The sequence below is a fragment of the Tupaia chinensis genome, unplaced genomic scaffold (assembly GCF_000334495.1).
Source record: "Tupaia chinensis unplaced genomic scaffold, TupChi_1.0 Scaffold000529_1, whole genome shotgun sequence".
In the NCBI taxonomy this organism is placed as follows: domain Eukaryota; kingdom Metazoa; phylum Chordata; class Mammalia; order Scandentia; family Tupaiidae; genus Tupaia; species Tupaia belangeri.
Genome location: NW_006160042.1, coordinates 114,546 through 126,120, shown reverse-complemented (window position 1 = coordinate 126,120; position 11,575 = coordinate 114,546). Strand labels below are relative to the sequence as shown.

Genomic DNA, 11,575 nt, shown 5'->3' with positions numbered 1-11,575 from the left:
TCTGTAACCTGGCAACCAATCCATGAAGTATCATGAAACACACATGTGTAATGTCTTCTTGTACTATAAATAAAGACGTCCAGTTTGTCTGGGCGGCACAGGTTGCTTGGGCTACCTAGGCTCAGGCTGCCTGTGTCCGTTTCCACTCTATCTTTTTGTCTCATCTTTTCTGCTTCTTCCATAATAGCGCTAAGCCTGGGGGCGGACGCCGACAGAGGTCTAGTCCCCACAGCTGCTGCCGCCCAGCTGAAGAGAAGAAAGTAGAAGCAAAGAAAGAATCTGAAGAATTGGTTGATGACATGGGCTTTGGTCTTTTTGACTAAATCTATTTTGTAATGTGTACAATAAAAAGCTGAACTCTTAAAAAAAGAAAGAAAGAAAGAAAGAAATGGGAAGTCTGTCACTGTCACCTGCTCTGTTGTTATCTTCCTGGCTTTTGTTATGTTTGCTCCCTTCCTGCCTGGTAAGGGACACTCCAGTGCCCAGCTGGGGAAGCTGTAAATATGCCCAGTGTGGACTCGAAGGTGAGAGCATGTGCATAGGGACAGCTTTGCCCATACCGATCTAGCGCAGCCAGTGGCAGGTGAGATACTGGCCAGTGCCCAGTGTGCTGCCTGTGTGCGTGTGTTGCTGTAGAAGGGGAAGAAAGTTCTCCAGGTCCTCCTGTGATGGACTGAAACAGATTATAAGTAAAATGGGGTATGTTAGGCTAAGATGCATCCCATAGGCCTACTTCACCCACCCCATAGAGCAGAGTCAAGAATAAGGATGCAGGTGGTGTGGTGGTTAAGGCACTGGGTGCTCCCATGTGGCTGACCATGGTTTGAGTCCTGGACCTGGTGGCTTGCTCTTTTACCTTCTGTGTGTGTGTGTGTGTGTGTGTATTTCCCTGATCAAATTAAGAATGCATTTAGGGGGGCCAGCAAGTGGCATTGTGGTTAAAGGCGCTGGACTCCCACATGGCCGACCACGGTTCAAGTCTTGGACCTGGTGGCTTGCTTTCTCATTTCCTCTCTCTCTCTCTCTGTCTCTCTCTGTCTCTCTCTGATCAAACTGGAAAATAATAATGATAATAATAATAAATAAAGTTAAAACAAAATAATTCTTAAAAAAAAAAAGAATGCATTTAGGGAACCAGCAATTAGCGTAATGGCTATGTCGCTGGACTCCCACGTAGTCGACCGCAGTTCGCGTCCCGGACCCGGTGGCTTAAAACTCATGCCAGGTGCATGTGCGTGCATGCCCAAGATCCCAAGAGGAGAATGGAGGAGAAGGGATTGCGGCGTGGCCATCCCTCCTGGGGGGTGATTTCTCGCTTTCTGTCTCTATGTCTCTCTCTGTCTGGCGAGCCCACACGCCCTCTAGCAAAAATCTCTCCAAAAAAAAAGAATGCATTTAACAAAAGACAGGCTGTTCTGCTTCTGTAAACTGCTAACAGACTGCTGGTAAAGGAATATAGCAAGCCTTACAGCCCTTCCTCCCTTGCAACCCTCCTCATCCTCCATGCAAAGTGTAACATTCCCTTGTGCTTAAATGCTCTGCAGAGCTGTATGTAGATAGGGGCTGTCGTCACAAACTCTACCTGCCAATGGCAGGGGGGGCAGTCCCTGGCCAGGATGGCAGTCTGGTCAGGAATAAAGGCATCTAAAACTTTAATTTCTCGGTGGTCTCGGTCTTCATAATATTTTGTGCCACAACACTCCTGTGACATTTTTTTTTACTTAGAGGCTTTTGCCTTAGGGTGTGTGCTCACCAGAGAGAGCAACAATGAGAGGTAAGGTGAGAAATCACCCCCCAGGGGGGATGGCCACACTGCAATCCCTTCTTCTGCATTCTCCTCTCGAGTTCTTGGGCACGCATGCACACACGCCCCTGCGCCTGGCGTGATTTTCAAGTAACTGGGTCTGGGACTTGAACCACGGTCAACCATTTTAGAGTCTAGCGATGCAACTGCTATGCCATCTGCTGGTCCCTCTCCTATGACCTTTTAAGTAATAAATAAGCTTTCCTTCCTGGCACCACCAGAGTCTAGCTGCAACCCCCTAATAACAGTGACTGATGTGACAGATACCTTTCTCACTGGTGTATTGGGGCTCCCTGTTCATATCTCTCTGACGACCTAGAACAGACCTCCTGGCTCAGCCTCCTAGCCAGCTGCCACCAGGATCCTTTTTAGACAGGACCTGGGCGTTGCCCAGGCTAGCCACCATTGCAGTCATCCTGCCTCAGCCTTCAGAGAGGCTGGGACTATGGCTACTTCAGTGCTCAGCCTCTAGGTTGGATAAAACCCAGGCCTCCTATTCGGTCCCACTTGCAGGATGACCTCTTTCCAGATAGAGCCTGGTTGGGCAAAATTTCTAAGCATTTTGTTTTTCTCTGAGTGTTCCTATCCCCCCCCCTTTTTTTTTCTTTTTTCTTTTCCAGAGAGATTTTTGCTAGAGGACGTGTGCACTCACTAGAGAGACAGAAAGCAAGAAATGAAACCCTGGGGGGATGGCTACTCCACAGTCCCTTCTCCTCCATTCTCCTCTCGATATTTTGGTCACGCATGCACACATGCCCGTTGTAAGTTTGAGTCTGGGACTCAAACTGCAATCAACTACCTGGGAGTCCGGTGACGTAACCACTATGCCATCTGCTGGTCCCTGTTCCTTTTTTTTTTTTTTTTTTTTGTAAATAGTTTTTGTCTAATATTTTCACTATCTCTGAGACTATTGACTGTAGGGAGCAGCGGGACCTGGGCTGAACAATGGTAGCCTTTAAAGATGAACAAAGGCACAGTTTTCCAAGCTTGTGCCCATGCTGTAAGGCCAGTGGAGGGAGGGAGAAACTGCATGTCAGCCAAGCTGGGCCAGGGAGACAAGAAAGAGCTAGAACTGCTAGACACAAAATCCTCCTCAGCTTCAGGTGACAGTTACACACCTGGCTTCCTAACCTGCTGCCCACCCCCTTTTACCCTATAAAGGAAGAAAGCTGGGAATGGCTCGGGGCCACAGCTATCTCCATTGCAGGTGCCCAGATCACCCGATCCCTGCTGTTCTCTACTTGTGTGTTTGTGTGTTTGTGTGTTTGTGTTTTTTTTTTTTTTTTCCCTAATCCACCACTGCTCTCCCTCAGGTGTACATCTTGCCGAGCAGGCCTTGACAATTGACAATATGATTTTTTATAAAGTTTTCTTCTGTGGAAAAATGTTTGTGTGTGCTGGCTGCTAGGCAGTAGTTAAGGAAGTAAGGTCCTGACAGGATGGAGAAATGGAGAAGGGATTGCAAAGGGGCCATGCCCCATTAGTGGGTGCGCGCTCTCCTCTCTCTCTCTCTCTCTTTCTGTATCTGTGGTGATCTCACGTACCCTCTGGCAAATTAGAAAAAAAATCAGTTGGGACCAGCAGATGGTGTAGTGGTTACATCTCTGGACTCCCATGTAGTTGACTACAGTTGAGTCCCAGACTTGGCTTAAAACTCATGCCAGGGGACCAGCAGTTAGTGTAACGGCTATGTCGCTGGATTCCCACGTAGTCAACCGTGGTTCGCATCCCGGATCCGGTGGCTTAAAACTCACGCTGGGCAAGTGTGCATGCGTGCCCAAGATCCCGAGAAGAGAAAGGAGGAGAAGAGATTGTGGCATGGCCATTCTCCCTTAGGGGTAATTTCTCGCTTTCTGTCTCTCTGTCTCTCTCTGTCTTTCTGGCGAGCGCACACGCCCTATAGCAAAAATCTCTAAAAAAAACAAAAAACAAAAAACAAAAAACTCATGCCAGGCACATGTGCATGTGTGCCCAAAATCTCTAGAAGAGACTGGAGGAGAAGGGAATGTGGCATGGCCATCCCCCTTGGGGGGTAATTTTTCACTTTCTCTCTCTCTGGTGAGTGCACCCTATAACATAAACAACAACAAAAAAAAAATTAAGAGGAAAATGGGGGGACCAGCAGTTGGCATAATAGCTACATCACTGGACTTTCATGTAGTCGACCGCGGTTCGAGTCCCGGACCCAGTGGCTTAAACTCATTCAGGGCATGTGTGTGTGTGTGCTCAAGATCCTGAGAGGAGAATGGAGAAGAGATTGTGGCATGGCCATCTCCCCTGGGGGGTTGATTTCTCGCTTTTTGTCTCTCTGTCTCTCTCTTTCTGGCGATCACACATACCTATAGCAAAAACCTCTAAAAAAAAAAAAAAGAAAGAAGAAAATGGAAAGAAAATATTGCATTTTAATGGAGAGCCATCTTCTACAGTATACCTGTCTCAGTTTAACAGATTTTTTTTTGAGAGGTTTTTGCTATAGGGTGTGTGCACTCACCAGAGAGAGACAGAGAGACAGAAAGCGAAAAATCACCCCCCAGGGGGGATGGTCATACTGCAATCCCTTTTCTTCCATTCTCCTCTGGGGATCTTGGGCACGCACACACATGTGCCTGGCGTGAGTTTAAGCTACCAGGTCCAGGATTTGACTACGTGGGAGTCCAGTGACATAGCCATTATGCTAACTGCTGGCCCCCAGTTTAACAGATTTTAACCTTGTTTATTGACTTTGAGCTATGGAGAAGCTTCTTATATATTGTAGGTTATTTTTTCCTTTTCTTTTCTTAGATTTTTGCTATAGGGCGCATGCACTCACTCACCAGAGAGACAGAAAGCAAGAAAGGGATTGCCATGCTATAATCCCTTTTCCTCCATTCCTCTCTTGGGATTTTGGGCCTGCATGAACACAAAGGGCATGAATTTGAAGCCACTGGGTCCAGGACTCTAGCCTCAGTCAACTGCATGGGAGTCCAGTAATGGGAGAATTACACCATCTGCTGGTACCTTGTAGGTTATTGATAGGCAAATCTGTCCTTTTCAGTACAGTTGTGATTGACTTCCCTTTTGACAATTATGGAATTTATTCCATATTCCTTTACCCCATATAAATTTGTGCTGCTTGACTCTTTCTTTTGACATATTTTTAAAATTATTATTATTATCATTATTTTGGAGAGGCTTTTGCTATAGGGTGCATGCACTTGTCGGAAAGACAGAGAAAGACAAAAAGCGAGAAATTAACCCCCGGGGGGATGGCCATGCCGCAATCCCTTCTCCTCCATTCTCCTTTCGAGATCTTGGGCACACACGCACATGTGCCCGGTGCAACTTTAAGCCACCAGATCTGGGACTCAAACCACGGTTGACTACATGGGAGTCCAGCGACATAGCCATTATGCCAACTGCTGGTCCCTAAGAATTGTTATTTAAAAAAAAAATTATTTTATTTAACTTTATTTATCCATTTATTTATTTACTTATTTATTCATTTTAATTTGACCAGAGAGGGACAGAGAGAGAGAGTGAGAAAGTGAGAAAGCAAGCTGCCAGGTCTGGGACTCAAACCGTGATCAGCCATGTGGGAATCCAGCACCCCTAAACAACATGCCACCTGCTGGCCACTGGACAGATTTTAATGTTGTCAGGGACCAGCAGATGGCATGGTGGTTAAGGTGCTAGATCCCATGTGACCAAATACACAGTTCAAGTCCCAGACCTGGAGGCTTGAAAATACTCAGTGTGTGTGTGTGTGTGTGTGTGTATGCCCAAAATCCTGATAAGAGAATATAGGAGAAGGGATTACAGTATGGCCATCACTGTGGGTGCCCTTCTTGAAATAATGGCCCACTTTCCCTCTCTATTTTCTACAAGTACATGTGCCCTAAAGCAAAAAGCTAAAAATAAAATTTAAATATTGGTTCAGTGCCCTCTATCATATGAGTAACATAAGTCCTGACAGGATGGAGAAATGGATAACATGTTTATTGTTATAACTGTGACTCATGATTTTAGCTTTACCTGAAATATACACACACACACACACACATATGCAAAATGTTTTTTCCTCTTAGAAGTTTTTGCCTTAGAGCGAGTGTGCTTCCTGGAGAAAGAGTGAGGATACAGTGAGAGGCAAAGTGAGAAATCACCCCCCTGGGTGGATGGCCCTGATGCAATCTCTTCTTCATCCTCCCTTCAAGATCTTGGGTGTGTACACACAGTGTGTGGTGCGTGATTTACAAGACACTGGGCCCAACTGTGGTGGGCCACTAGGAGTCCAGCAATGAAACCACTCTGCCATCTGCCGGCCCACTGAAATATATATTTTTAAGACTCGGGGAAAGCTCCATGTATTTCAACCATTTTAGGAAGTTGCCATTGTAGGAAATTCTTTCACTTTATATTTATGCTGGATTTTCTCTACTCTTGTTTCCCTCACTGAGCTTTTCCCCTGATCCTGTGCCTCTTGCATGCCCATTGCCAGCATCTCTGGATTCCAGGTGGATGCAGACAGTGGAAGATTAGAAGGTAGAAAGAGAGAGAGGTCAGAGAATATTTAAAGTCCTTTGTCCTCCTCCGTGGTTTAGTGGTGGTAAAGAAAAAGATTATTCATGACACTTGCTAAAGAAAAGAACAGGGGCAGAAAGGGACAGAGGTTGGCATGGGGGTTAAGGCACCAGATTGAGGCTGGCCTTCCACCCTGGGGGAGTGATTTCTCACTCTCCCCCTCCCCGTCTTCTCTGTCTCTCCCCAACCTGAGCAAGCCTTCTGGCAAAAACCTAAAAAAAAAAAAAAAAAAACACACACACACACAAAACATAACAAAACAAAAAAACAACCAAAAGGTGGACTTTTCAGGACCAGGGCAGTATGCGTAGGGACCACTACAACGGAGTTTTGCAGTGGGGAAGAGTGGGATCAACTTCAAGTATGTGGAAAAGTGGGAATTGATACCAAGGAACAGACTGGGAAGGGATCTGCATGAGGAAAATGACTCGAACTCTGTTGGGGGCTATCATGGTTCTTGCTGAAGGTAGGCCAGGGTGATCATATGTAACCCGGGGATAGTGGCAAAAGGAACCATATTAGACATGAAAGGTGATCAGATATCAAAACAGCGAGTTCTTACATGAAAAGGAGACGCGTGGTGGGGGCGTCTGGGAGGCAAATGCGCAGAGCACGTCCAGAAACCAAAGCCGGGGCAAGAAAGCGAGAACAGGGGAGAAATGTTCAGGGACATAGGTGAGTCCAGGAGGTCCGTGGGAAGGCGAACAACGCGCGTCCCAGAGAAGGATGGGGGCGTCAGTGCGCCCGCCCCACACTCGGTCCACACCGAACCGACAGCCGGGCGAGGGATCTAGCCGCCAGCCTGGACGGATGAGTTCGACTCAAGCGTGTGCGCACAGCGCCAGGTCACCGAGACGGACGGCCGGGCGGGATCGGAGCCGGCGTCCTCCGTGCCCCAGAACGTGCTATCGCGAGCACTAAAAGCCATTATGCCGGGAAGGGGACCCGGGCTTCGGCAGGGCCCTTTCGGCAGGTGCCCGGCAGCAGACAGGTTAAGAGGCCGCCCCGCGTGGCGGAGTCGCCGCGGGGAAAGAGGCTGCCGGTCCCTCTCTGCCAGGGCCTCCACGCCCCCCACGGCCACACCACAACCGCAAGGAGGTCATCTTGCCCGCAGGCGAGATCCGGGCGAAGAAGCTTGAGGCGATGAGCGCGCGGAGGCCGCGTGGGGACAGTGACCGTATGTTCAGAGTGAGATGGGCACGAGGGTGTGGGCCGAGGCGAGAAGCGCAACTCATACTTACCTGGCAGGGGAGATACCATGATCACGAAGGTGGTTTTCCCAGGGCGAGGCTTATCCATTGCACTCCGGATGTGCTGACCCCTGCGATTTCCCCAAATGTGGGAAACTCGACTGCATAATTTGTGGTAGTGGGGGACTGCGTTCGCGCTCTCCCCTGGTATTTGGCTGTTTTATAAATATTAGAGTTTATGCATCTCTGTAAGTATTTTCGTTTTTCAGTTAACCTTTGATTTTAAACTTGACTTTTATGCTTACTTAAAGTTTTTTTTTTTTGGCGGAGTGATAAATACGTTTTTTTATGGTAACGTTATCTCTGTAACTCTTGAGTATGAGCTACAGTTTAGAGTAGGGTCTCCCACGTCCAAACAGCAGCTTGACAGCTGTGAGGATTTTGCCACAAATAGTAACCTGACAGCTGTGAGAATTTTGTCAACCTTTCTTCTCACACCGCGACTTTCCCTTCTGATCCTTGACATCCATCCTAGTGAGCCGACACTCTCTGGCCCAATGGAAAAGGCAGGACCATGGCAGAAGGGCATAATGGCATCTCCTAGTGGCTTTTTTTTGGAAATAAACACTTAAAGATCTAAGTGACCCCACAAACTTTTGCTATATGGGCAGGGGTGGAAGATAAACGGAGATCAGAAGAAAACCACCAGGATGCCAAGTATGTTTTCAGGATCTTCCTTACGTCTATGGACCTCTCTAGTTTGATGGAAAAAAGCCTATTTTTTTCTCCCTAGCAACAGGAGGTCCCCTTACACCAATATAAACTTCGCGATCAAGACTGTCAACTTCCAGTGCCTTGCTGATAACACTTGGATTTTCGAGACTGTTTAAGGAATTTCCTTGGTCTTGGGGCCATCATTACTTGTGTTCCGAGTCCCTTGGGGAGAAAAAGAGAGGGAGGAAAAGTGAGAAATCATCCGCCAGGAGAAATGGCCATGCTGCAATCCCTTCTCCATCTTCCTCTCTGGATTTTGGGCACAGACACACATGTACCTACCTGGTGTGTGTTTCAAGTCACCAGGTCCAGGACTTGAACCTCACATTCAGGCATGTGGGATCCAGCCACTTTAACCATCAGGTCACCAGCTGGCCAAGGCATTTCTTAAAGCTTTGACTAGTGGTGACCAGGAACTGCTACCGTGATGCTTCGCAGACCTGTCAGACTCACTGAGGTTATTACAAAGGCACTAGGTGCCGTCTGCCTGTGGAAAGGTCTCCCTTTAATTCTAGAGCCACTTACCCCTGTGTGAGCTGGGGTCTCTCCTACATTTGCTAGGCCTCAGTATTGCAGGTGTCTTATGAAAAGAATAATATAGTATCTCATGGAGTTGTTGCACAGATGCACGAGATAATCTGAGTACACCTAGATGGTAAGTGTGTATTGATTAGGGGTGTATTGACAGGAAAGAATATTCAAGATAAGTTTTCTCCCTTAATTATGAAATAGAACATAAAGAAAAGCATATAGACGTCACCTTCAGGCTTTTGTAACTTTGTATGAATTTTGTACTTGTGAATGTAGTATCTACTCATAAAGTAGTTAGTATTAAAGACTAACAAATGTGAAATTTATAAAATATTTGCCCGCTGTAGCCAGTAGGAGGCATGGTGGCTAAGGCACTGAACTCCCACATGGTCAATTGTGGTTTGAGTCCCGGACCTGGCAGCTTGCTCATTCACTTTCTCTAACTCTCTCTGATGACCACACATGCCCTATAACAAACCTTAAAAGAATAATATTAATTAACATGAGACCAGCAGATGGTGTAGTGGTTACATTGCTGGACTCCCACATGGCCAACTACAGTTTGAGTCCTGGACCCCGTGGCTTGAAACTCATGCCAGACACATCTGTGTGCCTGCCCAAGATCCTAGGAGGTGAATATCAGAGAGAAGGGGAAGGGATAGTGGTGAGGCCATCCCCCCAGGAGATAATTTCTCACTTTCTGTCTCTCTGTCTCTCTAGTGAGCACACATACTCTATACCAAAAAATCTTTTTTTAAAAAAGAAGAAATAAAATAAATAATTTTTTTTTTAAAAAAGACAATCCTATCAAAAGGCATTAGCCAGGGGGCTAGCAAATGGCATAGCAGTTACTTCGCTAGACTCTCACATGGCTGACTATGGTTTGAGTCCCAGTCCTGGTGGCTTGAAAATTACACTAGGTACGTGTGCACGCATGCACCCAAAATCCTGGGAGGAGAATGGAGGCAAAGGGATTGTGGGGTGGCCATCCCCCCAGAGGGGGTGATTTCTCATTTTCATACATGTATACCAATCTGAAGGACTTGCTTTTAACAACTATGTTTATAATACTCCTTGACTGTAAACAATTCCAATGTTCACCAAGAGGTGAATGGATATATTATGATATATCCATCTAATGGAATACTACTCAGAAATAAAATAGAAAAAATTGGGACCAGCAGGTGGCATGATGGTTAAGACAGTGGACTCTGACATGACCAACAGCTGTTCAAGTCCCAGATCTGGTAGCTTGAAAATCATACTGGGCGGGATCAGCAGGTGGCGGCGTGGTGGTTAAGGTGCCAAATACTCCCACATGGCTAACCACAGTTTGAGTCCTGGACCTGGTGGCTTGCTTTCTCACTTTCCCTTTGTCTCTCTCTGGTCAAAACTAAAAAATAAATGGGTGAATAAATAATTCTTTAAAAAAAAGAAGAAAAGAATTCTGGGCACGTGTGTGTGCATGCCCAAATCCCTAGAAGAGAATGGAGAAGAAAGGATTGTGGCATGGTCATCCCCCTGGAGGTTAATTTCTCACGTTCTCCCTCTCTCTGGTGAGCACACGTGCCCTATGGGGGGGGACCTTAAAATAAAATAGTAGAACAAATTACTGAAACAGGCAACAATAGCATGACTCTCAAAAACATCATGCTGAGTAACAGAAAGTGCGTATGTGTGGTTTTATGGGGAGTGTCTAGAACATGGGAAACTAACCTATCGTGTCAGATCTAAACTATCCATTGTTTGGGACATGGAGTGGTGATGGAATTAACTGCAGCTGGGCACAGGAGGACGTTTTGGGTAAAGAAGTGTTCTTTTTCTTGAACAGCATGGTGGTTGTATGGTGCATCATTTGTCAAAAGCTATCAAACTGGAGGGGGCCAGTGGGTGGTATGGTAGTTGAGGCGCTGGACTGCTACGTGGCCGACCATGGTTTGAGTCCAGGACCTGGTGGCTTGCTTTCTCACTTTTCCTTTCTCACTCTGTCTCTCTCCGGTGGGCACATGTGCCCTATAACAAATTTACAAAATAATAATATTAGTAAGTAAAAGTAAATAATTATTTTAAAAAAAGTTATCAGACTGGAAATGGATGCATTGAAATGGATGAAATGGATTCATTTACAAATTATGTCTTTTTAAAAAAATAATTATTTATTTTATTTTATTTATTCACTCATTTATTTTAATTTGATCAGAGATAGATACAGAGAGACAGAGAGAGAGAAAATGAGAAAGCAAGTCACCAGGTCCGGTACTCAAACTGCAGTTGGCCATGTGGGAGTGTCCAGCACCTTAGCCACCAGGCCACCTGCTGGTCCCACAAATTATGTATTAATAAATTTGCTTGTAAAAAATAATTTAAGGGTCAGCAAGTGGTGTGGTGATTAAGAGGCTGGACTCCCACATGGCTGACTGCAGTTCAAAGCCTGGACCTGGCAGCTTGCTTTCTCACTCTCTCTCTCTCTCTCTCTCTCTCTGGTCAAATTAAAGAATAGTAAATAAATTTTTTAAAAGTAATTTTTAAAATTTATTATTTTAAAGTATTTAATTATTTTCCCTAAGAGGGATCATTTTTAAAAGTGTCTAACTTCAGGGAACCAGCAGTTAGCGTAATGGCTATGTTGCTGGACTCCCACGTAGGAGATTGCAGTTCGTGTCCCGGACCCGGTGGCTTAAAACTCACGCTGGGCGTGGGTGCGTGCGTGCCCAAGAGC

General features: G+C 46.1%; 1 non-coding gene and 1 pseudogene across 1 annotated transcript; both read left to right on the top strand.

Moving 5' to 3' along the window:
- Positions 1-11,575, top strand: part of LOC114009388 (60S acidic ribosomal protein P1 pseudogene) — an 18,994-nt pseudogene that overhangs the window by 515 nt on the left and 6,904 nt on the right.
- LOC114009394 (U1 spliceosomal RNA) lies at positions 7,595-7,758 on the top strand. The gene has a single exon (XR_003550824.1). It is a non-coding gene; the product is annotated as a U1 spliceosomal RNA (small nuclear RNA).